This window comes from Rhipicephalus sanguineus, chromosome 6 (assembly GCF_013339695.2).
Source record: "Rhipicephalus sanguineus isolate Rsan-2018 chromosome 6, BIME_Rsan_1.4, whole genome shotgun sequence".
Lineage (NCBI taxonomy): Eukaryota > Metazoa > Arthropoda > Arachnida > Ixodida > Ixodidae > Rhipicephalus > Rhipicephalus sanguineus.
In genome coordinates, this window is record NC_051181.1 from 31736765 (window position 1) to 31764290 (window position 27526).

The 27526-nt window shown below is 45.5% G+C and overlaps 1 long non-coding RNA gene across 1 annotated transcript; it reads right to left on the reverse strand.

Moving 5' to 3' along the window:
• Positions 1-344: 344 nt before the first annotated feature.
• LOC119397803 (uncharacterized) lies at positions 345-2836 on the reverse strand. Its single transcript, XR_005184600.2, has 4 exons — positions 2671-2836; positions 2311-2558; positions 2057-2128; positions 345-703 (listed from the first exon to the last, which is right to left on the reverse strand). It is a non-coding gene; the product is annotated as an uncharacterized LOC119397803 (long non-coding RNA).
• Between the last annotated feature and the right edge of the window lie 24690 nt (positions 2837-27526).

Consider the following 27526-nt stretch of genomic DNA (forward strand, 5'->3'; position numbering starts at 1 on the left):
AAAAACCAAGTTATATCAAGCTTGCTACACCTGACTCACCGCACATCAGCTTGCAGAGGTGCAGTTCGCAGAATTTCTTTCTCCTGGTGCCAAACCAACTGAAGCCCACTGCAGCATTCCAGCTGAGGAGGGACTGCAGTACACATGTTCTTTTCTGTTTCGTCGAATCTCCCCCTTCTACCATGTGCTTTTTCTGTTAAAAGGAAACAAGAAGATATACAGCCAGAAAGATACATTGTGATCCAGTTTACTTTGAATGTTGTGCAACCTAAATAATCTTGTGGTAATAAAGAAATACAAGCTGGCTTCTAGCTTTACTTAAATTCTTTAGAACTATCATATGCAGCTAGCTATGTAAAAATTCAACAGTACGTCATTCATCAGACTGTCATAAGTAATATTCACGTGAATTTATAAATGCCTTGTCACTCCAGCATGCTGTAGTTACAAGACAGGCAACATTATACTGAGCTTAGGCCATGAAGCAGAGAAATTACCATTTGATCATGAGCTTGGCTGTCTGTCTCGAACTTCTCCTCATATGCAAGAACATCCGCCACATTCGAGAAAGGCAGGTGTGGGAGGCCATGAGGGTGCGGAGCTGCACTGTCAACATTACTTAGCAGCTCGTTGAAATATTGCGAATGGGCTTGCTGGGCGTGCTTCATGCTATTTAACACTTGTAGTATTCTTTCCATGAAGGCTGAAAAAGAAGTGATGGCATCAGTGTTATGAAAGTTTTCAGTTCAGCACTATGTCTAAGATGAAAAACTACCGCAATGATTCGAACATAGCCAGGCTAGCTATAGATCAGCCTACAGCTTTAAAACTTTTCAGTGAATTATATGGCAACACATGTAAAAAGAACGGTCATGAACATTGCTGAGAGTTACTCGTAGGAGCGCTAACAGCAAAGCATGAGTCTTCTTTGCAATAACAATTGTTAGGGTTTTACGTTACAAACCACATGATTATGGTAGCCAAAATTTTTGACCACGTGGAGTTCTTTAACATGCACTGAAATCTACGTACAGCCTTCTTTGCAGTTTTTGCGACACTGGCTTGGTGATAACAGTGTAAGTGAGGATCTACGATTTGATTGATGCTGCAGCAGCACCACGAGCACATATGTTTTATAAGTCACCGCTTGCACACTAGCAACCATCGTTGCTCAAATGATGAAGCATGCTCCCCCCCCCCCCTAAAGAAGAACGAAGGGATAAACTGCGCCACTGACTTATGGTTAGAATGACAGAAAGCTGAGCTAGTTTGTAGGTACTCATATTAAAGAGACAGGGCGTGCGAACACGGACACAAGAGAGAAGCCAAGATGTCAAGGCGTTTGTGGTGTCTTCAGTTCCCTCTTGTGTTCATGTTTGCACGCCTGTCTCTTCAACATGACTCATGGTAGTGTGTCACTGTGCCACAACGACAATGGGAAAGTATGTTATGCCAGCAGCAACATACAATTTTTTTTCGTTTGTGCTACGTGGCTGCGACATAGGGGAGGGTAATGAATGCCCACACTAACACTATTATCATGAAACCAGAGCAAGGTGAGGCACACTGTGCAGAAGCTATGCAGTTTGTGTTTCTATTTATGCTGATACATAGCATATATGAAGAAAATAGGACACTGCCCAGATACACGAGCTCAAGAGATGGAGGTGGAGCAATACAGCAGGCTGTTACATTGCTTGAACACAAGTCGTATTACTGGTGACAGTCATTGTAAGATGGGTTGTGCCATAATTTTTTCCATCATGAAGCCAGCAACCCAACTAAACTCTAAGCTGATTTAGTGCTAAGAATATCACCTTCCGTTTCCAACACGTTACAATAAAGAACAATACTCGTGGAATTAATTTCACTCTTCTGGGCATGCATTATTACATATGTGAATAGTACATCTACAGTACAAAGGAAACATTTGCCTCAAGTAAACATGAAGCAAGAAAACACATAAACAAGACTGGAATTTTTCCCTTAGTATTAATAAGACCCAAGGACACTGAACAGTATGGACTGTAACCATTAAAGAAGGTGAATGACATACCGAGCACTTGTGGGTCTGTTTGTGACCTTGTAGCCCCGGTCAGATATGCGGGTCCTGGACTGCACGGTGAATCTGAACATAACTGACACCACAAGTTAACATCTAGAGTTACACAGACAGGCAGACAGAAATAAAATAGATACAGAGACAGACGGGCAGGCTCAAAACACCTGAGGTGGGCAAAGAATTCTCAATTTAACGAGTAAATGTAAATAAACTACAGCAACATGCAATAAGACATCAGAATGACATACCAAGCATGCTCGGTTCCATGTGTGGCCATGCAGCCGCAGCAAAAGTTGAAGATACTGGTATGTGCGATGAGCCTGAACATAAAACAGACTACAGGCATTTGGCCATAGCACAATGATTGCACAACAAAACAAGGTAAAAACTGGAAACATTGCATAACAGCAACATAATGATGTATACCGCATAAATGACATACCATGGGATTGCAGTTCCGTAAAAGAGTTGACAGCTTCCAACATGTGCAAAGCACCTAAAACATAGAAACCATAGTTTGCACTCCACCTTACCGCACAATGCAAAAAAGCAAACACCCAACCTCAGCAAGATAAAACATTGCTATGTGAAACTGCAGAATGACATACCAAGCATGCGTGGTTCCGTGTATGGCCTTGAAGCCGCAGCAAGAGTTGAGGATACTGGTACGTGCGATGAGCCTGAACATAAAACAGACCACAGGCATTGGGCACATGGTAAACATGTCTGAGAGCAGATTGAAGCCCTTCACGTAAACCAAAATGACAATAATGTCCAAAATCCAGCAGTAGTGTGACATTCGCCACTCTTGGGGTGGACATAAGCGCCCTGGCGCTACTTGGTAGCTCACGCATGCAAGAATACGAGCGAAGAACCTTTAACAGATTTGTGACGGCATCGTGAGGCACACTTCACTCTAAGCTCCATTGTCACAGGTCTTCTCTCAACGATGCGATATACTGTTCTTTCAATATGCTTGAGTTAGGATCCGTTGCAGTGTCCTGCTGTGTAGGGCATCTGTGGCAGCCGTCGGACACGTTATCGGGTTCCACGGGAACGCTGTGCATGTTGACACCAGTATGGTGCTCCTAGTCGCAAGATTCCAGCATGCCGCCATAAATGCCGGCACTCGCAACTTGGCCGCGCGAACGGTTCAAAGGTGGTTCGGGAACTTCTGGCTGATTGGAGGTAAAAGCGACACGTGAAAGATCCTCCTCCGCGTTAAAACATTCGCCAGCAGCTACCAATATTGCGCGCACATAGCATCGCACTGCACATAAAAGGCAGATGAACACAGCCAACATGGAATAATGATAAGTGCAACGATAGCTTACTCTCGTATTCGCTTTCCATGGCGCGCTCTTCCCGCCAAGCGTATGCAAGCTTTAAAGATAAAAAACAAGGCCAACACACGAGTATCTTCACGTTTGACAGGTCAAAAAACAGTAGGAAAACAACACTTACCTTCGATTACAACGAGCTCCGCGAACCCAAATTTCAGAGTGCGCGCGAATTGTACTGTTATAACCGCACGCACCGCACGCAGAGAACACGCTTCAAATGCGGAACTATAGAAACAGACTGCAGCCACAGCCGCGTTGTCGTAATGCCGTAATGCTGTCGTACATATAATGAGCATAAAATAAAAGAAAAAGTTAAGAAACTACAGCGCACTTCAAATACGAATTACAAATCTTTTGTTTTCGTAATTTTTCGGCTGCCCACTTAAGAGCAGTGTACATGTAAAACGATACATTCAAAGAACTGAAACCGAAACTGATCACCGCTTCTCGGACGGAGCACACAGGAGGGTTAGTTTTACATGAGACGGTTTTCAATCCCGATTAACGTTTAACTATATTGGACTTCTTCGTGTATTATCGGAGCTAAGTACTTTGGAACAGTTTAGTGAGCAAAGTTGATCGCATGCATGAATGTGGTTCCGAATAAACGAGCAACGCGCAGCACATATCAGCACATCACGCAATATATGTCGTTGCTCAAGGCGGACATGCTTTAATTCATTAAGGCCTGCATGAAAGAATAATTAGTATGCAAAGCTCCAGCAAACCAGAGCCCTTATGTGTTCTCGCCTGTTTAATTAATACATGTTAATTATTTGTGAAGGGTTGCGCAAGTTCCATATATGTATTGGTGCGATTTTAAACAATGATTGCTGGAAATGTACATAATTAATTCATGAAGACAACATGCATATATGTGTGCTAATATGAGTAAGTAGATTAAAAACGCGTGTGTTGATATGAGGCATGCAAGCATCCACCCATTCATGTCCTCTTCTGGGATGTTTAATGGGCATCCGTTCGCTGAAGTCTACGGGACACCCATATGACTTCCTTTATTGGATGTGGGACTTAGATACTTGTTTGGGGCATCCTTAGGACTTTTCGTGTTGTCTGGGGATATTCGTATTCGATTCGTATTCGAAAAATTTGATATTCGCACACCCCTAGTTTTCATCCAAGGCAGAAAGAGAATGTGTCGTCTGGAACGCGCTTACATACGCATTTGCACCGCAGCGTCCTCTCGTGTATTTTCACTCCAGCGTGCATTGTGTTGTCATATGATTGATTGATGGGCGCTTAATGTCGGTATTTTTACGGCGTTTTGACCTTTTTATTTTGTGGCAGAAAGAGAATGTGTGATATGGAACGCACCTCCACGAAGTGAATGATGACGAGTGGGCGAAGCTAGGTCCTAAGGTCCGTAATGTCTGCGTTGTAGTCGCCGACTAGTATAAAAGGGTTTGTGCTTGTAGGAGTTTTATATTGTTCTGTCACGATTTTGATCGATATTAGTGTACTGTTCAACCTTTGTTTTTGCTCTGTTACCCGAACGTCGCCCCATATAATCAGTTTCTCTCTCTTATTTCTACGCTCTCCTCCCTCTCCTTTTATCCTTTTTCGCGCTAACGATAGCAGGCTTTGTTAGCGCGCGCATGGGAACTGGGCGACACAGAAAGAGCACTTGAATCACGCAAGCATTTCTTTAACAAAGATCATAAAGACGCTCCCAAAGGCAAAATCAACAGGGTGAAAAGGTGACGTACGAAAAATGAACAAGGGTGTAACAAAATCACGCCATCTCCCGCTAAAGGGGACCATGAGGCGATCCGAAGCAGCGTTTTGGCATGTCGAGCCCGCGTATCAGAGGGGGAGAGGTAATGGAGAGGGGTAGTGGAGAGAGGGAACGGGAGTGTAGAGGGGGAGGAGAGAGGAGGTGTGTGGAGAGGGTTTGCGCATGGGCAGTAAGAGTGGTCACGCAGCCCATCACCGGTTTGAACTCCGCCATAAGATGCTTCGCATCTAAAAAGCTGGCCAGCATAAATGAATAGGAATGAAAAACAAATGCGGCTAAGCAATGGAGGTCGTCAAAAGTTAAAACGGTATAAAAACAGAAGTCGTAAGAAGGTAAAACAGTATAAAAAGTAAAAGTCCTCTTTTTTATATTTTTTATACTGTTTTACCTTCTTAATTTTTATACCGTTTAAAACGGTATAAAAACAGAAGTCGTAAAAAGGTAAAACAGTATGAATGGTAAAAGTCCTCTTTTTATACTTTTTATACCGTTTTACTTTTTTAGTTTTTATACTGTTTTACCTTTTGACGGCCTCCATTGTTTAGCCGCATTTGTTTTTCATTCCTGTTCATTTATGCTGGCCAGCTTTTGTTACACCCTTGTTCATTTTTCGTACGTCACTTTTTCACCCTGTTGATTTTGCCTTGGGGAGCGTCTTTATGATCTTTGTTAAAGAAATGCTTGCGTGATTCAAGTGCTCTTTTAAGTGCGAATGCACTTTATAAGCGACCCTGAATCCGCCGTCCCATAGCAACGGCGCGAGGAGCGGAGAGGAGCGTCTGTAGCAACGGCGCAGCGACGTCACGCCCCACGTGACTGCACGCGCTCCGCCCTCCGCTCCGTGGCTGCGCGCGCCCCGCGCATTGCCTGCGGTGATGAAGGCCGGCGGCGAGACGCCGAACGAAAGCGTGCGAAGCGAGCCGAGCACCCTGAAGCCTATCTGGCCCGGGCCCTCGAATTCGATCGGCCGGACGCGCGCTTCAAGCGAGACTTCCTGGACTGCAGCTTTGGATATAGCTGCGCGGTGTGCGATCGACTGTGGTTCAACAACAACCTGAGCCCCATCTCGGGCGTGCGCAACGCCGCCAACAAGTTGAACGCGTTGCGGGTTCTTTGGAACGAGTTCGGAAGACAGATCATCATCATCAGTAAAAGTGCTTTGCACTTAAAAACGGCCAGACCTCCGTGGGTCGGCTGGCGCGTGCTCTCTCGCTGCCGTCTCCTTCGCTCGGCTCTGCAGTTTAGTCGCGCGCGCCCCCTCATAGCATCACCCCGTGCTTCGCACTTCCTCATACTCCCCTTCGGGGAAATGCGGGTTTTTTTGTGTCGCCCAGTTCCCATGCGCGCGCTAACAAAGCCTGCTATCGTTAGCGCGAAAAAGGATAAAAGGAGAGGGAGGAGAGCGTAGAAATAAGAGAAACATGCGCAGTTACCATTTCAAGAGTAAAGGGACTACATATATGGCGTTTTTCTGTCGCAATAAATATCAGGTGGAAGTAGCGCTCTGCGTGTCGTCCTCTTGTTCCCGTCTCCGTGCGCTTAACGTTCGGTATCATAATGTCAATGTACCAACTAGCTCGGACCCAGCCTCTGATTCTGTATGTGTTACCCCATCATTCAATGTTGCAGTTAATCATGAGAATGAACGAAAGCACAATAAAGCAATATTAAAGTAGAAAAGCATAAATGAAATCGAGCTTCAATAAGAACGCGTATACCGTAAGTCATTTTCTTTTTTACGTTGGATATGTGAAGATGAAATTTAACATGGCGATCAAGTTCCACGCCTAAAAATGTACAATGATCAATTGGAGAGATTATGTTATTGCCGACAGAAATTGCACGAGAAAGGTAAGATGAATTCGCTTATGCGAGGTAAATATGAAGAAATTGGTCTTGTTATGGTTAATTAACTGCTTGTTATGTTCACACCATTGCAGGTTTTCAAAAAATCTTCATTTAGCTTACTTGTTAACGTAAATAGGCAGTGGTTAGAATTAAATATCGTGGTGTCGTCAGCATATAGAATACATTTATATGAGAAGAGGATAGACGGCAAGTCATTAAAGGGACTGTCTACCGTCCTTCATCGCTTTTCTGTTTTGTACCGTAATAGAAAGCGTACTGTCTGAAGTGTCCGACCTCGCAGCGGTTTCTCTGGAAAGTGAGTAGAAGTTTTTAAACAGAATTTTTCGATCTGCGTTCGGTCTTCTTCCATTGGCGTGAAACATGCTCACAACGTTGGTTGGTGGACGCGATGAGGCTTGTAAAGTTGGTAAAATTTAAAACCGAAAGCACAAGTGATTTCCGTAGGATTACTTTATTTTCGCTGAACACTAATGTAATGAATATAACAGTCGTTTTCAGCGCGCTAGCTGTTAAATGAAGCCTTAATATACAATTACAGAACACTTGTTCTGCAGTAATCGCAGTCTATGAGTTTACTTGAGCACTGCTGCCGCAATCAAAGCCAAGTTGATTCATCAAAAAGAGACGATGAGTGTATGCATTCACAGCGCAGCACATGTGAGACATCCTAATAACAATACAACGGCACAGTACGACCAGCGCCGAGGGCCGCATGACATAGCGCATGAATTTAAGCAGACGAAATCGAAGACGGCAGCGCCACCGGGCGCCTTTTTGGATGCATGAGAAAAAAAAAAGAGCAACAAATTTACTCTCTGACGCAACTTAAATCTGCCTCAAATGCATAAAATACAATTTCAAGTTATACATGTTTGTTTTTAAGCAAAATGAGTCTGCCTGCGAGGACTTCATGTCCTAGCAGTCGATTGACCACATTAGAGTGCCTCGATGTCCTCCTCCCCCACCGCTCCGTAGGGAGTGGAGACAACCGCGTCGTCTGCTACGGCGTCCGCCATTTTCACGCCGGCTCCGATCTAGGGGCGCATTGGCGGCGCGCGTGTGAGCTGTTTGCAGGCTGTACGGAGGCTTTGCGTAGACTATAATACTCCGGAAATGCATTAATGTGTTATCATGGTTTATTAAATCTTATTTTTGATAGTTTACTGTCTAACAGCACTATGAAATTCGCCGCTTCACGCGATAATATGCTGCTGCCTGAAACCACCTTTAAACGCCCTGTGACCGCTTGTTGGCGTGATAGTTTATTTATTTTAAAACAAAAACGGCGTCGTTTAACACCGGTTGATCTTGCTCTGCGGGTGTAAAATAACGCGTCGCTTAGGCTTTAGTGTAAAGCAATGGGTAATTGCGGTTCGAATCACCATATTACTTGGCATTTCCGCTCTTCAGGAAGATTTGCTCGGCGAAGCTGTGCTGGTTCAAAACAGTCATTATGCAGCAATGATAAAGTTACTTGAGGAAATGTCTACAGTAAAGGTAACCAATTATTAAATGACCAATGAATACGTGATTGCTGTCAGTATTTTGATTCAATTTCATATCTCTGTTATCTATTATCATTTAATTGTCACACGTATTTGGTAGAACTCCTCAGGCTAAAGATAACAAGCTAGCGAAATGACAATAATAAATTTCAACAGGTAAAATAGCCATATTCCTCTCCGGCTCTACTTGACAAGTGAAAAAAAAAAAAAACAGAATATACATCACAAAGAGAAACGAAAATGTCTCATTTGTGCCTAATACACCAACACACGATTTCAATGTTCACTGCAGGCTCACTCCTACACATGTCTTGCTTGCATGCCTATTAGCTCCCTTCGCCGCGACTTGACGCAGGTGCACGCGCAGCCTCAGCCTCGCGGAGTTTGAAATTAGCAGCTTTTCCACAGCTTCTTCGTGTCGCTGACAGCATCCTGCCAACTTCGGCTGCGGAACCTTGTTTAGGTATGCAGTCACAACCTTCAGGGGTGATTTCATCGAAAATACGCTCTCGGTCCAACCGGTAACACATTACTATAACTAGAGAAGACAGCGCGCAGCATGCCGTCCCAGCCTCTTGGCGTACGAAAAGAAACAGCTTCGGTAGTCTTCCACGTCACGTGCAAGGTTGCGTGCGCTGAGTGCGAATTAGGATTCCAAACTCTACTTCTAAAACAGGTACAGACAAGCGCAGAACTTTACAATGGGATTTGTTTTCTGAATGCTTTACACTCACAGCTAAGAGTTAGCGTAACTTGTAAATTACTTCGTACGCTGTCTCTCATCAAGAAACATCCTCCCGAACGCGATGTATAAGGGAAGATCTTTCAGTCACCACCCTCGTGGCTACAAAAATACTCCAGAACAAACAAATATTTTGAGAGAATTGCGTAATACTCACAATTCACAGGGACGAGGTGTTTGTAGGCTGCCGATTGTCGCGCTTGATTTTAGCCACCGAGACAGTTCTCCTTTTTGGTACCTCGGAAAGTAGTGGTTTGAGCACAGTGGCACCCAGCCAGTGACGTAGGCAGAAATGTTTTTCGGGGGGGGGGGGGGGGCACTTTTTTGATGCGATATTGGGTCTGTGCAGATAAGTGGGGTAGAGTTTCATATTGTGTTCTGTATCGCAAGGGAAAAATATTCTTGGGGGGGGGGGACGAGCCCGGTGAGCCCCCTCCCCTCTGGCTACGCCACTGCACAAGGGAGCCAGGCAATTCGCGTGAAAGCGCTCAAAGAACGCCGTAGTTAAATCCGCATCACATTCCTGCCGACTGCCGCCACGTTGTAGCCGCGTCTCGACACGCACGCTCGGCGTGAAAATGGCGGGCAGCACTACGAAAACTGGTTTTGACGACAGGAGCTCAGTCAAAGGATGTCTCCACTCTCTACGGAGGGGCGGGCGAGGAGGACATCGAGGCACTCTAGACCACATCGCTGTTGGGTGACCCTAGCGGGCATTCTTTCGCGATTTTGAACATCAAATTAAAAATATAATTCCCTTTTTTATGGGGCAAAAGCATGCTCGATGCCGCCGATGTGACGAATGATCTTCTCATTTTCACCACAATCATAAAAAGTTTTCTGAGCAGTAGACAGTCCCTTTAATACAGGGTGATTCATTTAGAACGGACCTATTTCATTGGGCTGTAGTTTTTTGCAAAGCATTCGAGTTTAATGCAGTTTGCGTCGAAACATTCAGAGAGGACGAAAATTCAATGTCCCGCCCCATTCTTTTTATATGAAGTGAGGAAAAAAACAATAAATAAGAAATAACGAAAACCGCGATATTCCGCGATATTCCATACAATGAGGGACTGCATACTGTTAAAGTCAGAACAGTTTGGCGTTTCGGGTGGTCATTTCAACATCTGCAGTAGGGTCAGTGATTATAAACCACTATAACTTTTAGAAACCTCTACTAGTCACGTTTGGCATGCCACAAGGCAGTCAGACTTTTTAACATTTGATAGGCGCGTCATCCCTCCTTGTATAAAATTCCGCGGTTATCGTTATTTCTTATTTAACCTTGTTTCCATGCGTTGCACACAAAAAAAGGATAGGTCATTGAATTTCCATTCGTCCTAAAGATTTTGCCTCAAAGCGCATTAAAATCGGATACTTTGTAACAAAACTACAGCCCAATAAAGTAGGTCAGTTCTAAAAGAATCACCCTGGACCCCTGCGATACACCTATGTTAGTGGTTGCTTCTTTAGAGTAAGATCCAGATTAGGGATGGTAAAATCGATGAACGATTAATCGATTAATCGATTAAAGGTCCACAATTAATCGATTAATCGTCATCAATTTCAGCCTTTCGATTAATCGAATTAATCGATTAAAGCTATTCGATTAATCGATTACGGCACCCCCCACTCCTGCTGCCAACCTCCCCCCTTGGCCGGAGCGCATGACTTCGAGGCGCGCTATTCTGAGACGCAGATGCCGTGCACATCGCCTCTCTTTCACTGCTTTCACTACAGCGCACATTTCTGCGCTAGCAGAACGAGCCCGGAGCTGGCGGCGGCCATACCCATAGAGAAAGATATGAACTCGCCCTGAACTCCAAGCACTCCCCAATGCTTCAAGCCCGGACAGGAGGTGGCTCCACCCCATCGAGGCAGAAATCGGCTCACAGTCTACTGCGGCTACTGCCTTCACTGCCTTCACCTCCTCTCCCTTAAGCTGGTTGAGCGTCGCCTGAGTATACGTGGGTCTTGCGTTGCTTTGGTGTTATATTGTGTAATTATTACACATTGGTGGTTATACCGTTACCTTTGGGATGTCATAATGCCGGGCAATTGGAAGAGGAGCGCAGTGTGGTCGTTGTTCGCTGAAGATGAGGAAACAAAGACTTCAAGGTGTAATAAATGTGGCATGCACCAAAGAGCCACCTCCCAAAGAAAGGGGGTAACGACGAAGCTGACAGTGTTGAAGAACCCTATCCTGACGACACCAATCCGCCTCTTCAGGTAAGTTATCAGTATCTCGCTATTTAGCCAACAGCCATCTCCCGACGACGGGCCCCTTGTGTACAGTGTGCGAAAGTGGGAATTTTCGCACACTGGACACAAGAGGCCCGTCGTTGACACTTTCGAAAGCGGGAATTTTCGATCGTCAGCACCACTGATAAAATGATTCGGGTCCATATAAAGCACGAACGATGCCTCTCAAACAAAGAGATATCGGTTTTAAAGCACCCACAAAAAATGTCGATTAATCGATTAATCGATTAAAACTTTCCACCGAAAGCAAATAATCGATTAAGGGCTAAATCGGTTAACGATTAACGATTAATCGATTAAAAATTTTAATCGACCATCCCTAATCCAGATATATAGACGATTTGTTTCCTATCCTGTAAATAACTGCTGAGGAGGAGCAAATGTGGGCCGGTTATTCCAAATGCTCCGAGTTTGGCGAGAAGAATGAGGTGATTAATAGTGTCGAAGGCCTTAGATCGGTCTATGAATATGGATGCTGCAAATTCACCTTGATCAATCGCCTTTTTAAGGTATTCGGTAAGTGTTATAAGAGCTAGATATGTTGAAAAGCCGGAGCGAAAGCCAAAGTGAAGAAAGAAAAGAATACTGAATTTATTTAAATATTTTGTAACCCGCTTTTCGATAGTTTTTTCGACAATTTAATTAGGAAATGGGAGAACGCGGATCGGTATATAATTCTGTAATAGTCATGACGCGACCACGTTTGAGTTCACGAGGAAAAACACCAGATTTAAAAACGAGGCTGATGATAGATGACAGAACGTGAGCAATATCTGCTTCAATGATTTTATTATGGTGAGCTTTTCTGTAATCATTTTAATATGGTGAGCTTTAACATTGTGAAGGCTTGCACTCGCGGCTTTAAGGACCTTAATTGCCGGAATGACTTCATCAGGAGTAGTTGGAAAAAGGAAAAATGATTGAGGTAGACATTTTAGAGCATGAAGCTGAGCTGGAGGCATTATTAAAGCAGGCATCACAAAAGGCATTAGCAATATCTAGCGGATTACTGTATATCATGTTGTTCTGAAATATTCTCGATATAGCGTACCGGTTGCTGCGGTTAAGACACGTGTTCGATTTCCCATTTGTTCTTACAATTATTACCGCAATCAGAAATCTTCACTTCGTTATAATTCCTCTTCTCACTCCTCAGCTGAGCGGAAAGCGAGTTGGAAAATTTCTTATAACGGTTAGGTAATTTAGTATTTAAAGTTTTTTGTTGTTTTATGCATGTTTTCCGTAGACCGCATAGCTTTCAGAAGGCTATCTGTAAGCCAAGGGTATTGCGGCGATGCTATCTTTTTTCCGCATTTTTGTTTGTGAGTGTGCGAGCTGAAATACGATGAGAGCGTAGCTAAAAATTCTGAGAAAACTTGTTGGGGGTAATTGCATGATAGAACTTCCGACCAGTCAGTTTTGGATAGGCTATCAAATATAAATCTGTAATAAGCAGCATTCCTTAAAGGTGACTTATTTGGGAAGCGTAGAAGGACAGGGTAATGATCGGCAATATAAATATTGTTACGCCCACAGTAAGGGTTTGGGGTTTATTTACAGAAGGCTTGGATGGCAAGACCGCACAGGACGAAGCTGCCGAGATATCTTCTTCTTCCAACCTCCACACACTTCTTCCTCTTCTCAGTCCGGCACATACACGGCGTAATATTTCCCCCTTTGCAGACGAAGCGCACCGCGCGTTTTAGGCATCGTCCCGCTGACTAAAAGGTTTCAGGCGAGCCAGATGGGTGACCTCAGTCTTTGTAGATTGTCTCCCACTAGCTGTCAGGCGTGCTATTCTATAGTCCACTGCACTGAGGCGCTCGAGGACAACGAATGGGCCGGCGTAGTTGGCGAGAAGTTTCTGGCACAAGCCACGCTTGCGCAAAGGTTTCCATACGAGCACAAGGTCTCCCGGTTCATAAGTGACATGCCGGTGCTTGCTGTCGTAGCGGAGCTTCGATCGGTCTTGTGATGCTATGGTACGCAGACGGGCAAGACGGCGGGCTTCTTCAGCGAGACAGAGAGTTTCGGCTAAAGAAGGATCGTCATTATCAGAGAACGAAAAGATAGTATCGAGGGTATAACGAGGGGGTCGAACATAAAGAAGAAAGAAAGGGCTGTGGCCGGTGGTCTCGTGTTGGGAAGTATTGAAGGCATACGTGATGAACGGTAAAACATCGTCCCAGTTCTTATGGTTGGACGCCACGTACATTGACAACATATTCACCAGTGTCCGGTTTGTTCGTTCGGTAAGGCCGTAATAATATTAACAATTCCGGCATCCGGTTCGTCAGTCAAGTTTGATAATGCATGATAAATCAAGGTCCCAACATTATTGGCAGGACAGGGCGTAGGAAGAGTAATCGAACATTCGTGCCCATAGCTTTGAAAGGTACTAGAGTAATTAGCAGAATTAGATGAAGTAGTATCCAAAAGGTTAATGTTGATATCTCCCAATATTATTACGTTGCACTTAGCATGCGATATTTTTTCCATGGCTTGATCAAGAGCATGACAGAACTCAGAAACCGATGAAGAGGGCGAGCGGTAAACAGCCGACCAATAAATTCTTGCTGTCAATGTTGAGAACAGGTGAATCAAACTCGATATATACCGATGTTTAGCTCAAGGTCATGGCGACGTTTGTACGGAAAATTAGGTGAAACAGAAATAGCCACACAACCGTGGGTATACTCATCTCTCTGTAGGAGTATTCAGAAAAGTACGAGTTAAAGGAGTATAGGCCCTTGTCATCATAACTAAGCCACGCTTCGGAGACACATATTATTGAAAAAGCGCTGTTAAGTGTAGAAGAAAGGTTCGGAATGTGATCGCAATGCTTGCGAAGACTTCGAGCATTAATGCGAATGACTGAATGATAGTCACGTGACATGAACTTATTCAGCGCAGATGGTGTCAGATAAAAAGCCATGGTGGACGTAAATGGAATTTATATGTCGTAATAGAAGCTGTGCAAAACAGAAATGTCAGACTCATCAGCAATGCGACAAACACGGCTCTCACTTGTTTTTCTGGCCTTAATCAGGCAATAATCAGTCTACAGATGCTTCCAGCTGTTAGCTTTGTTTTAGTGTCAGTGCCCTGGAAAGTAGTGCCTTATTCTGAGATGTCAAGTGGTCATTAACAAAAATAGTGAAGTTAGCGCCAGATATGCCGATGTCATTCAGGCAGAGCCTTGCTCTTCGTGCCTTGCTGATGAAATCGTTCTTCTTTGCCCGAGAACGACATCTCGCTAAGTTCTTCTTCCCCTTATCTTTAGTAGAAACTCGATGAACAACGTCGAGATCAGAGAGAGTGACTGGACATCCAATTTTCTTGGCCACTATTTCCAATTAAGCCACGCATTCTTCACCCTGCTGGGGATACCCCTTATTTCGACGTTGTTCATGCGTGAGTACTGCTCGAGCTCTGAGACCTTGCCAGGCAACGAACAATTTTCATTTTTAAGGGCTCTGTTTTCCGCTACAAGTGAGGCCTTTTCACTGTGCAGCTTGTCAACCAGATCATCCAGGAATTTGAAACTGGACTCGAGGCTGTCCACGTGCTTCTTTAGCTTTTGCACGTCAACCCCAGAGGTTTTCATTTTCACAACGTTTCGATGGAGACGAAAATGCTTGAGGAACGTGCACTTAGATTTTGGTGCACGTTAAAGAACCCCACGTGCACGTTGAAACTTGAGCACGTTGAGCACTCCACTACGGCATACCTCATAATCATATCGTGATTTTGGGACGTTAAACCCCAACAATTATTATTATTCAGTTTTACAACAATCTTGTCAACGATGCGCTTGGTCATACGATCAGATTCGTTGAGAAGCCTCGACTCCAGTTCATCAATTCTTTTAACAAATTCAGCACAGGTGGGCACTTTAGCAGCACAAAATTACACAAGGCACTATAGATACAAAGCATGGACACATGTAGCTAAAAACAAGCAAGAAAAACACGCAAGCCAGTGCGGAAGCACTACTGCCGCTGCTGCCAAGACTTCCTTCTTTTTGAGTTTCGAAAGGAAATCGTATTGTTTTCTGTGGCAGTCTTCTTTAGCTTGAGTGACGGTGCGCTTAAATGCACAGGCAATAATTCCTAGCTGCCTTTTGTCGTTGGTGATATCCTGTTGATTCTGCATTACACCATCGACTACAAGGAGTTTCCGTGACTGATGAAATAGTAAATTAAGTTTTTTGTATGTTGTTATGATGGAACGCAACTCCTTCTTTTTTTCTGTGTTCTAAATGTTTTTTTTTTAATATAAGTAATTTGTTCCATTCATCCTATCAAAAGTGCGCTTGCCCGGTCAGCTGACGAGCCATATATGGCAGGATTCCCATTTCGGTAGTAAGAATTGTTGCTGCATATTAAAGCTGGTATTCTGGATTATTCATTTTCAGGACAGGTTGGCTATCATTGTAAATTAGTACACGATGCGTCGGCCGCTACAGGCCATATCGTGCTTGGCGCTGCGCCCATGGATTGCGCTGTTGCACTAAACGAAAGAAATGAAAGACGAAGAAAGAAATGGTTAAACAAGACGTTATATTCGGCAAGATAGTGCATAGCTTTTGGAAACATTAAAGCGCCAAAACAGACATTCAAGTAAATTGAGAAACACAGGACAGACACTATAATACAGGCGTAGCGCCGCTACTGTGTTTCTCGACCTATGTGTGTGGCTTTTTTCGCGCTTTAATGTTCTCAAAAGAAATGAAACGAAAGCAAATAAGTATAGAATTTTTCTTAACCTTTCCAGACCACTTTTAGATAAGATTTTCCTTACTCTATTGAACGCATTTTCAAAGCGCTCATTACTCTTTTGTAGATTTCAAGCTTATTTGAGTAGATTTCAAGACCCGGTAGTCATGATGTTTTGCGATACTCGCAGCTATCGACGTAGCGCCTTTGCGATGGTTGCGGTTGAAATCGACGTGAATATAGATTGACACCGGGAGCTTGTGTGTATTCCTCGCAAGCGCAGATGACAGAGCGTTTTCAAAGTATGCATGAAGGCCTTGGCTGATTGCATGGAAAACAGTGCATTGTTATGGCTAGAATTAAGGTGGAACCACTCAGAGAAGAAATATTCGTACGCTGCACAGTTTTGCGTAGTGGCGTGAGACGTGGTCTGTTTGCCTAGGGGGCGTGTCTCATGGGCGTGGTCGGCAAAGCCGGTAGACACGAACCGCCAGTCGGTTCCGCTGTGCAGACCTGGAACTGCGCCACTGGACAATGTGGGGCTCAAGTAAGGCGGTCTTTCTTAACGCACAAATCAGATGACACAGTAACACTAAATTATATACTTGCTCGCACATTCTGCGGTCACTAGAAAAAAAAAAGCCTAAAAGAGAGAGCTCTCTACTAAATGTCAAAGAGTAGGCGAACGAAACAGGATTTGGGCAGAAGTCAAGATATCCTCAAGGAAATTTCAGCTCGCCAAGCCGTTGTGCAATAGTTAGCTGATGCTCTTCGCTAACTGTCGATTCATGTGAAACCTTGGTTGTATTTAAGATAACGCATTGTTAACTCATCTTGTTCTGTACACCGAAGATGTTGTGAAGAAGCAGTGCATACATTTTTAACGCTCTGGCGTTAAAATGCTCATGTCGCAGAAATTCCTAGCGGCGTTGGTTGCGAGTGAAAAACCACGATAAAGAGTTCAAGGAGGAATCGAACCCAGGCCTTCTGCGTGGCAGTCAAGTGTTATGCCAGAGAGCCATGCTAATTTTTTTTTTCATTTATCCTGGTAATTTAAAGAATGCGTATCGAAAAATAGCGCGCACAATATTGCACAGAGTTACAATGTTACAATCACATAGCGACCGTAACCGTGCAAGCACTACTAAAAAAAATATTAAAGGCTAGCTTGAAGTGCCCTGTTCAAGGAAGATTAATGAGAACTAACAGACAATAATGCCAAGGAAAGTATAGGGGGTGTTATTTGTAGTAATTAGAATATAAATGCGAAGAAAGTAAAGTGGACGAAAAGTGTTAGTCAGCGCTGATCGCAGCCATGGCGGCGAGTGTGGAACACTCGCCGCCATGGCTGCGAGTGTTGGGCTGCGAGATGCATTAAGAACTGCAAAAGTACGCAAAACACGTTACCAAGGTCGAGGGATAGTAGCTTGGTGACATATCTCGTGCAGTATACAACCACCCTAGCAGGGGCGTAGCCAGAAATTTTTTACGGGGGGGGGGGGTTCAACCGTACATTATGTATGTTCGTGCGTGCGTTTGTATGTGTGCGTGTATATATACCCAAGCAAAACTGAAAAATTTCGGGGGGGGGGGGGTTGACCCCCCCCCCCCCTTGGCTACGCCCTTGCACCCTAGTAATTCCCATAGGGGCAGTTCTCCAGCTACCTATATTATTTGCATGGTCAGCATGTTTGAACGAATGGTGACGTTTTAATATTGTTTACGCTTAAATGTGTTAATGCTAAAACGACGACATAGCGTATTCTTGTGCTGACAAAAGTAGTGTTCACGAAGACTATGCAATTTTGCCACGTGTCTGGAGCGGTCGTGAATATGGAGAAAACAAAGATTTAGTTAATGGGCAACAAAACCCTCTAGATCTGCTGGTATTAGTTGCAACAGTACACCGCTCGGGTAGCTTGTTCCTTTGCATCGAATATGGAACACTGAGCCGCACTCCTCGTCAGCCCTCACGCTTGTCAAGCGCGCCTCGCAAGCATGGATGGGGTGAGGAGAACTTTCTGTCTTCGCCTGTGCGCAGGTATGCAATGTCTTCCTTGTCACAAAAGTTATTTACGTGTGTCAGGTAATAAACTGAATCGTGAGATAAAGATCAGGCTGTGCATAGAGTATTCGCCACGTTCGTGTGGGGGGCTGTATTGAAAAAGGGTGAAGGGGTGGGGGTGGGGGAGTATGAGGTGAGACGGCGCCAAAGCTAGTATACGAAAGCTTGCAGTGAACACAAGCATCGCGCCAGCGTCAATACGCATCACAATTTAGAGAAGCGCTTTTTCGAATATGCATCCGAGTCGCCGACGGCGACAGAAGCAAAAAAGTCACAGTTTCGCCGCAACGGCGAAGCAATAAATGCGATAGCAACAAATTGGAATGTAACACGAAGAACGGAAGGCAGCTCGAAATTTCCAGCGCGTCGATCAAGCGTAAAGGACGCACGGAAAGAACGCACACAGGACGAGCGCGTACTATCAAGTGTCACAGCACGACACTTAAAGCGCGCTGCTCAAACATGAAGAAGGACGCACGAAACGAACGCAGAGGTACACACAGGACCAGCGCGAACAGTTGTAACAGTTATTACTTCCTTCTGTTTGACGAGTGCGCTCCTTTCGCAAACGCGGCCGCTGCAGCGAGAGAAGTGACCTTCGCACGCTCTGTAACTTTGGCGCGGACGTCGCGCTGGCAGCACATGACACACAAACCACCCTACTCACGAGGTAAGCGCGCCGCCGGCGACCACGCCCTGTAGGGCAAAGTGCAGCTCGCGCCTCTCGCTTAACAGGAGCGATGACCTTTAAAGCGTGCCTAGTTCACTCACCTAGTTCACCTAGTTCGTCACGGCGGCCTCTTCCCTCCACCCCCACTCTCGCAATTTCCCTCTCCCTTGTAAAGAGGGGGCACGAAGCATATACACACGAGCGCTAAGGAAATCAGTGCCAGCCTTGAAGAAGACAAGTCCACTTGTCGAAACGTCGGCTCGAGCACCCACCCTCTGTTTACGGACTTTTTCATCAAGAGGTGTGTAGTCCTCCTTTATTAGCTTCACGAAGAAGCCTCCTTGCCTTTCCTCCTCTATTATTTCTTCTCTCTGGCCTGGTGCAGTAAGTGTTTCTAAAGGTTTGCCTTAACAAAAGAGAATCAGGAGGTGCTCCAGAAATTAAAAAAAAAATGCGGCTCCACAAGCACCGGCACGCGCGCAGCCCTTGACAAAATTGCCGTAAAATAAATCTCAGATTGCGCACTGTGCACCTGTTGTACGGCTGCATGTAGTTCTCTATCTTTCCGTACGACTGCGCGTAACGTATTCTTGCATGTACCGAGCCGATCAAAAGAAATGTGAACAGCGCGGCGCCAGCGTGCTATGCTGTTCGCTTTTTTTTTTTAAACACGAAAGTGTTTTATGCCGGCGCCCACCAAGACCTTTATGGCGTATTTCCGTCACGGAAATAGGTCAGCAAAATGAACGCCATCAGATGGCAAAAAAAAAAGAACCATAAGAAAAAGTTTCGTTGTCAGTAGTCGAACCCACGACCTCTCTGTCCGCGACGATCGCTGGCGGGCGTTTAGCCCGCTGAGCTACCGCCATGAACTTTTTAAATGCGAAGCATTTCTTAGCGAACTTCTGCGACTTTGACCGTATCTATCTATCTATCTATCTATCTATCTATCTATCTATCTATCTATCTATCTATCTATCTATCTATCTATCTATCTATCTATCTATCTATCTATCTATCTATCTATCTAGCCGCCTACGACTTCGTGCTCTCCTGGTCGCTTGGTTAATCGAATGTGCAACAAAATTGGTATGGCGTAACATGACTGTCTGACGAACATAAATGACAAGTCATAACATGAAAATCATGACACGAATGTCATGTACAGCATGATTTACATGCTACGCTCATGGTGCGCTGGCGGCCGTTTCGCTAGCTTGATATACACCAAAATTGGTATCTTGCGACGTGACTGTGTGACGAACATAAATAACACGAGTTAACGTGAAAATCATGACACGCATGTCATGTGCAGCATGACCTACGTGCCACGCTCATGGTGCGCTGGCGGCCGTTTCGCTAGCTTTATATACACCAAAATTGGCATCTTCCGACGTGACCGTGGGGCGAACATAAATAACACGAGTTATCATGAAAATCATGACACGCATGTCATGTACAGCATGACTTACGTGCCACGCTCATGGGGTGCTGACGGCCGTTTCGCTAGATTGATATACACCAATATTGATCTCTTCCGACGTGACCGTGTGACGAACATAAATAACACGAGTTATCATGAAAATCATGACACGCATGTCATGTACAGCATGACTTGTATACGTGCCACGCTCATGGAGCGCTGGCGGCCGTTTCGCTAGATTGATATGCACCGAAATTGGTATCTTGCGACGTGACCGTGTAACGAACATAAATAACACGAGTTATCATGAAAATCATGACACGCATGTCATGTACAGCATGACTTACGTGCCACGCTCATGGTGCGCTGGCGGCCGTTTCGCTAGCTTGATATACACCAATATTGGTCTCTTCTGACGTGACCGTGTGACGAACATAAATAACACGAGTTATCATGAAAATCATGACACGCATGTCATGTACAGCATGACTTACGTGCCACGCTCATGGGGCGCTGGCGGCCGTTTCGCTAGATTGATATACACCAAAATTGGTATCTTGCGACGTGACCGTGTGACGAACATAAATAACACGAGTTATCATAAAAATCATGACACGCATGTCATGTGCAGCATGACTTACGTGCCACGCTCATGGTGCGCTGGCGGCCGTTTCGCTAGCTTGATATACACCAAAATTGGTATCTTGCGACGTGACTGTGTGACGAACATAAATAACACGAGTTAACATGAAAGTCATGACACACATGTCATGTACAGCATGACTTACGTGCCACGCTCATGGTGCCCTGGCGGCCGTTTCTCTAAGTTCATCGACCCCCAAGTTGGTATTGGGCGACGTTACTGTGTGACGAACATAAATAATAGGAGTTAACATGAAAACAATGACACGCATTTTCCTCAATGACATACAAGACGATGTATGCAGCTCTTTGCTGGCTGCTTCGCATTACATCGATTCCCACAATGCGTGGGATCTGCCGGCTTTTTTTATTGGAGCTATCGCCATGAACACATAACGGAGGCTACATGAACGCGTCTTTTATCTTTCACACTTTCCTCTCACAATGCTATTGGATGGATCGATGGGGAAGGCCTGAAGTGATTGGTAGATAGCCTGAGTTGTGATTATCCATTGAAACGTGTTGTTCATGGTTATCTAGATAGTCTGCAATCCAACAAGTTATGCTATCTCGAAGTTTAATGCTTCCTGGTTTTAGAATTAATTTTTCGTGAATCACTTTATCGAGAGAGAGAGCGAGAATTTATGAGAAGGCAGAGAGGTCGGACTGAGCTAGTGCGCTCTAGCCTGCTAGAGTAGCTGTTTGTGCTTGTTGGTTGATGAGCCTGCTACTCTGCACAGGGGGAAAGGGAAACAGGAAAAAAGGAGTGATGAGGGGGAGAGGAACGCTAGAGTCTGGTGTCCAGTCCTGTGCTCTTAAGAGAATCTATAACAGCCCCGATAGCAGTTGGTGACATTGTCTGGTCGCACAATATACCAGTCTCACTTAGTGTTGCCACACCGATTCCTGCCAACGTTGAAGCGAGCTTATCACGTTGCGACACGTAAAGTGGTCAGTCACAAAATAAATGTGCTGTTTTAGGGGCGAAGCTCCTTCAAGCGGCACCCGTTCGTCCCTCGTAGTCGTAGTGCGTAACCAGTCGTAACGCTAGTACCAGATCTTGACCTCCAAGGTGGTGCCGGTGGGAGGTTTTTCTGTGCGTTGTTGAACAATAAAAAATTCGCAGCGTGCGCGTTAACTAAAAGCCGAATTCTTCTGTCTCTCATTCCCCATTAGCAGCCATTGGCATGTTCTAGTAGGAAACGTTAGTTTAAGTAGAAGTGTAAGTGCTAGTTAAAAGCCTACTTCTTCTGTCTCTCATTCCCATTAGCAGCCATTGTTTACCTCCAAGGTAGTGCCTGGTTAGATTTCTCTTGTGCGTGATTAAACAATAAAAATTTTGTTCAAAACGCCGTTGATTGATGAAATAAACCAACGAAAGACGCCAGATGTTTTCTAAAAGCAAAACGAAAGAACGCCAGATGTTTCTAAAGGAAAACGAAAAGACGCCAGCTGCTTAACGAAAGACGCCAGATGTTTTCTAAAGCAATGGTTTTCTAAACAATCAAAATTCACAGCGTACATGTAAAATTAAAGTGAGCTGCAAGTCGTCATAACTCTCATCGAACCTTTAGTATAAACGCGCCCGATCTCACGTCGGTGATGATGTACTGGACAGAATTCACGGAAGATTCACGGTTTACCGATGAACCTCCGCAGCTTCGCCCACTCATCATCATTCACTCCGTGGATATGCTGTGATTTTTTTCATGCACTTGGCAGCGTTCACAGTTCTGGCTGTCCGCACGGCGGATGACGTGTGCATAGCGGCGAGTGAATGCAACTCCCAGACGAATCCGGTGCAGCAAACTGGCGTTGCCTCGGTTCGTTCTATCCGGGAGGCGAAAAGTCATTTCCGGACCTATTTCCCACAGACGCTTGTATCGATGGTCTGGCTGAGACCAATAGGTCGTTGTGCACTCTCGCATGAGCAATCTCAATAAAGAGTTCAAGTCACCTCGCGTATACGGTACTCTATCGAAAGCTTTACTGAAGTCTATGAACACAGCATCGATTTGACCGTTAGCGTCTTCCCTCTTCGTTAGCGTCTTGCCTCTTCATAAACAATTGGAAGGGCTCTAAATTTCTTTAAATAGATATTTTTGTGCCGTAAAAACCGGAAATTTTCCGTCCGGAAAGACTATGAGACTATGACACGTACGTGTCAGGGTTCCTCGAAACATAACTGCGGCATAATTCTGATGCCAAGGTTAACAGGCACATCAAATTTCTGAAGTGCATAGAACCCACACAAGGAGATCTTACTGAAGATGAGGTTGCTGAACTCGATGCGATAAATATGCCGAGTACAAGGAGAAGATTCTGTACGCAATTTCTGAGTGGCTTATCGTGTCATCGTGTTATGTGTAGCATTCCACTCGAATGATACACGGTGTCCATTTTTGATTTTTCGTAGCAATGCCAAGAAGCACTGCAATTTCTATAGACAAAGCATGATACGGGCCTGGTCTCATGATGCAATCGATGGATTGAAGAGCAGCTTTTACATCGCAGAATGTCGTCCATCTGCGAGCGGGCTCTGCGGAAATGAATCGTATTGCCTCCCGAATAGCAGCAAGTTCCGCGGCAGTTGATGTGGTCTTGTGATCTAACTTGAAGTCGAGCGATGGTCATCTGCGGGATGACAAAGGCTGCGGCGAAAATACATGACGTGGTAGATCCATAGGTGTATACGTGTGCCGCGCCGCCGTACATTGTATAAATGTGCAGGAGGGTAAGTTGCTTTAGGCCGATAGATGGTACAAGGGACTTCTTCGTAATCCCAGGTATCTGGAGCCTAACAAGCGGTCTAGGCAGAACCCACGGAGGTGTCCCAGGAACACATGGGGGAGAGGATCTTGATGGTATAATGTACTCGTGCCGCGATATAGCTCTTGAATAACTGCCATCTGGGTGGGTGGCAGGGAGTGCTGGTAGGGGGTGTTGACTGTGTCGGGTCAACAGGTGAAGATGGACTCAAAGGGGCTCGCAGAGCATATATACATTGATAGGACCAGCGCGAGCTTCGGTGATAGTTCCAATGGCTGATGTGCAGCGTGGTAGGCCAAATCATGTGCGCAACCCTTGAGCTTGGATGCTTTTCAGCGTGCTCACTCAACTAGGTTTCATGTTTGAGAGCACGGGCATGCTTTATCGTAAGTATCCTACGAATAAAGATTGGCACAGTTGCAGAAGAGCTGCCTCCGACGCGCCCTATCTTGCTCCTGCCACGACCCGAAGAACGTGGACAAAACTCTTCAGCTTTGACTTCAGTGCAGCGACGTGTTTTGACCACGATAGATTCCGGTCGATGATCACACCAGGAAAATTGTGTTGAGCTACAGCAGGAATCTTTGTTCAATTCACAATTATTAACGCGATAGCGTTAAAGAGCTCGCATCACAGAAATTCCGCCGTCGGCGTCGGCGCCGTTGGTTGTGAGCGAAAAACCATCATCTTGTCCGTGACCGAAAAATCGAAAAAGCTGCAAATAAAATAAATAATAAAAATGTTGGGTCCGAGTGAGAATCGAACCCAGGCCGTCTGCGTGGCAAGCAGGTGTTCTACCACACAGCCACGCCTCTTTTTTTTTATTACCGGTTTCATAACACGGCACAGGAATAACAGCAGAAAATACAATAGACACAACTGAAGCAATGTCAAAGCAGTGCACACCTATGGTTAGTTACATGCCTAAAGTTCCTTTAGGTAAGCCAGGGGCTCAACCCTGGAAAGCCAGTCAGGGACAAAGTCTTGTTGTTTGAGTACATCAACATATTGACAAATGCTTTCGCGAAAAAGCACGCGTGCAGGTCTCCTGTCAGGGTCGCAGTGGAAACCGGCCATCCTAGCCCGCCATAGACAATGGAGGCCAAGAAGCATTATTAGATCGAAAGGCAGTCCATCCTCATTTTCTATTGGCAAAAATCTTATTCCAAGTGAATGCAAGGGAAGTTCTTTTTTGAGCGTTCTCTGTAAAACGTCCCAGAAATAAACCCCTTCCCAACAATGCAAAAATACATGATCTATTGTTTCTGGCTTTCTGCAGATAAAACAATCGGAACCCCACGGCATATAAACACCTCTCTCTTCTAAGAAGGTCCGAACCGGCAGGGTGCCCGAATGTAACTTAAAGAAAAAGGTTTTTGCGCTCGCCTGAATTTGCATTTTCCTAACACGTTTGAGAACATCGTTACCCTTGCCCCCACTATTTATTACCCTATACATAGGTACCGGAAAAATCATGTCGCATATGTCTTTATGCAGTTTCTTTCGACCGACTGAAAACAGGTATTCACTTGAAAACCTAACTGATAAAAAAATTCGGCAGATCCCACGTACCGTGGGAGTCGATGTTATGCGAAGCGTGCGGCGGGTAGGTGACTGTGGCGTAACTTTTTTTACTGAGCGACACGTTACAAAATGACGCTAAAGATTTGTATATATTTTATACGCACACATATATATGTTGAAGAGCTGCATATGTGTTATATAAGCAATTGTTTACGGTTGGGTAACGCTGCCAATGACAACGTGGGTATTACCAACACCAGAAGCGGTAAGCTGATATGTAGTGCTTATACGTGTCCCGAGAACGCACGTGCGTTTCACGAACCCGTGTGCATGTGTGCAAGAAGTTATTGATAGTTCTTGAACAAGGGCATCATCACCGTGATCAGTGAGCACCAGCAGCTGGTCATGACTTGTTATAGAAACCGGTCGTGACCGTGGTGAAGAGGGGTCCATATGTACTGAAGTATGTGGTATAGTATAGCTGTTGGAATTCGTGGATGCCTCGGTCATTTCGTCGACAAATTGTCTGTCGACAGAGCCGGCGACATGTCGGAACCTGAAGCCACCTTCCGCGTTGGTGAGGCATAGGCCGTCGAGTCTGGTAGGCCTGGATAGTGCTACGTAGACCAACATCAGTGGATGGTGTTTTTCCTATTCGTACACTACCTGGGCGTATGTGGCCTACGTAGCCTAGTCTACAAATGGCTGTCAATCAATCTGACATCATCCTCGGTCAGCATGAGGCCATCGCCCAGCCTCTTAAGAAATGAAGAAGACACTTCGTCGTTCTGGTGGACGAAGTGCACTTTACGATGTAAGAATGGCAGATTGGGCTTGTTGGTTTAACATATTTGAAGTTTAAGTCGCGAATAAGGCGCTCCATGTGTGCGTTCCCATTCTTCGTCCGTGTCTTATTCGCGCCTTAGACTTGAAATATGCACTTTACGATGCGGTGATGTGGATATCATATTGCCGCATGGTTTTGTGAGCACCAACGGGTAGAAGAGGACAAAGAAGTTCGCACTGAGCCGCTTCTTGGCCTAACCAGCCCAACGCGCAGAACAACACAAGGTTCTCGTCATAAGTGTGACAAGATTGGTGGAGGAGCTGGGTACGACGACTCACGACTCACCCCATGCACAAGACCCCGCCCGGTAGCCGGAACACAAGCCCTGTGCCCGTGAACACTCCAGTTCACAGAGCAAGCCGCCGCCAACGAGGCTTACCACCGGAGGCACCGGAACAGCCTACTGACACAGTGACTATGACTTCACCTCAAGCCGCCATGGAAGTTCCTACGTCTTCTACGCCGATCTACTGCACCGTTCAGAATCCGCTGATGCCTAGTCCCTTTCACGGAGAGCTGTTTGAAGATGTGGATGACTGGCTGAGTGAGTTTGAACGTGTCGCAGCAATCAATTACTGGGATGACGCCGCAAAGCTCCGCAACGTCTATTCCTGCTTAAAGGACGGCGCCCGAACATGGTTCTTGAACAGAGATGACGTCTTGACATCCTGGCGCGAGTTCCAGCATCGCCTCTTGGAGACCTACAGGAGCCCCGACCGCCGCGAACGTGCTGAACGTGCGCTGCAAGCACGCATTCAGATGCCAAACGAGACCGTCACGATGTACGTGGAGGACATGACACGGCTTTTCAAGCGAGCGGATCCTGCAATGCCAGAAGAAAAAAAGTTGCGCTATCTTATGCGAGGGGTGAAGGAGCAGCTTTTTGCTGGTCTGGTGCGGAGTCCTCCAAAGAGTGTAGCCGAGTTTCTAACTGAAGCCGCAACGATGGAGAAAGTACTTCATCAGCGGTCTGCCCTATTCGACCGGCAAGTGAATACCGCATCGTCTCCCGAATTCAGCGCCACGCTTGGGAGCAATAGCATCGAATGGATTCGCGAAATCGTTCGCTCTGTCGTCCGCGAAGAAATTCAGAAGCTGTACGGGCCGAGACAACCAGAGGTAGGCTCCATCGCCAGTGTTATCCGGGACGAGGTCCAGCAGGTGCTGCACAACCGGCACTATCAAACGATGCCTACCAATGTGGAACCGGCTCCTGTGTCCACTGATATTCGGAGCCGTACGTATGCCGAAGCCTTGCGCATGCCGGTCTCTTCCTTGCCGGGCGCCAGCCCCGCAGTCCCGATCCAGATGATGCCGCCAGTTGCGATT